The sequence below is a fragment of the Sapajus apella genome, unplaced genomic scaffold, assembly GCF_009761245.1.
Source record: "Sapajus apella isolate SASKATOON/1434 unplaced genomic scaffold, GSC_monkey_1.0 scaffold11682, whole genome shotgun sequence".
Lineage (NCBI taxonomy): Eukaryota > Metazoa > Chordata > Mammalia > Primates > Cebidae > Sapajus > Sapajus apella.
Genome location: NW_022448603.1, coordinates 1 through 1,799, shown reverse-complemented (window position 1 = coordinate 1,799; position 1,799 = coordinate 1). Strand labels below are relative to the sequence as shown.

At 56.0% G+C, this 1,799-nt stretch overlaps 1 pseudogene; it reads right to left on the bottom strand.

The window, feature by feature from the left end:
• Positions 1-36: 36 nt before the first annotated feature.
• LOC116548418 lies at positions 37-1,789 on the bottom strand (annotated as a pseudogene).
• Positions 1,790-1,799: the final 10 nt, after the last annotated feature.

The window sequence follows — 1,799 nt, the reverse complement described above, 5'->3', positions numbered from 1 at the left end:
TGGGGCTCCATCCCCATCCCTTTCCTGCCAGCGCACTGGGGGAAGGCGCCTGTTTGCCAGCCGCATAAATTCTTCCTCTGTGGGATAAGGCACTGTGTGTTCTGCAGGAAGGCGCTCATGGCTGGCTGGTAGATGAGAGGCGGCCTTCTCAGGGGATGCAAAGCTAAGGCTGTTGAGGGGTCGAGTTGATCTTGGGGCTCTGGCAGGGGGCCACCTGGTAAGGAGGCCCCAGGTGATGGGAGCACGGCCTGGAGAGTCTGGCGCCGCTGCCTCCCCGCTGGCCCTACACCAGCCCTCAGGATAGATCATGCCTTTGCTCTTCTTGCGGTCGGCCATGGTTCTCTGGCTGTGGTTGGCTCTTGTCGCCTTGTTGGCTTCCTTCTTCCTGCATTCCTAGGTTGTCTCATGGCTCTGCCCATGGCCCCTGGGGCTGCCGGCCACTGCTGTTGAGCTGTCATGCCGGTACCCTTTCTTGGCGAGAGAGGCAATGCGCCTGGCTTCTGCCTTCTCTCAGCACTGCAGGGTCCTGCATGAAATGGTCAGGCTTGGGAGCCTCCTCTTCCTCATCGTCCCCCTCCTCCTCCTCCTGCCCTTCTCTAGGCACTTTGGTTCTAAGCCCCTGAGGGATGGTGAATGGCCTGCGGCTAATGAGCTTGTCATCTGCATCCGCATCGTTGGTGTCCACCTGGTTGCCATCATATGTGTCATCATCCTCATCCTCATAGTAAACATTGTGGTAGGGCAGGCTTTCGCCTGGCTGCAGTAGTACCTCCTCCACCACCACACTGTACTGCTCATGGCGCTGCCACTGTGCGCCACTGTGTGCTTGTCATTCTGGAAACTCCATGTGTTCTCCTCCTTCCCGGTGCTCTTGCCCTTGTGCACCTGACTCAGGTCTACTGAGTCCCTGCTAAACATGTCAAACTCATCATTCTGGAAGACGTTGTGGTGAGATGTCAGCAGGGGTGTCTGGTCTGGTTTCATTTCTCTACCTAGGTTGTGGTCCAGCTGGGTGAGGGTGGGGGCCAGCCGCTCCTCCAGGATATTGTTGATCACCTGCTCTGTGTCATAGTGGTAGTACTCCGGGCAGGCCAGGATGAAGCCCTCACCAAGGTCTGGCAGCAGGTCCTTCACCTGGGAGATGAGTGAGTCCAGCTCCACCCCACACACGATAAGGCCCACAGCCACAGCTGCTCCCATGCACTCCTCTTCCTCCGAGTTCTCTGGATGTGACGACGTTTGACTGACTGCGTCTGCCATCACTGTGACCCCATTACGCTCCCCATTAGGCTCCTCAGTCACCGATGGGTCTTTAGCATCTGTGGCTTTCCATCTGTCCACCCCTTCCCATGCACTCTCGACTGCCTAGAGGATGTAGGCAGTCCACGTCTCACCCAAGACTGACGAGGCCTGCTGCAGCAAGCTGATGTCTTCGGCCACAGGGAAGAGTGCATCATAGTCCCAGAGGAACCTCTTCTCCTGCAGCAAGGAGCTGAAGATCTGAAGGAACTCTTCACTGAAGCCCTGAGTGTTGTCACAGCTGCCTTCTAGGATGGGAAGGAGGCATATCTGGTTCAGGACGATGTGGAAAATCTCCATTAGCTTCTTCCTGGAATGGGAGAGCCTCTGCCACAGATCACCTAGAAGCTTGCTATCTTCAAGCTTTCTCTTCTTAATTGCAGACTCCATTTCAGGAATTGCTGCTTCATAGAAGGAAGCTAGTCTGTAACAAAAGTTGTGCTTCTGGAAGGTCTGGCAAGCCAAAGGGAAGATACCCAGAAAGGCCCAGAGTGTGGTGC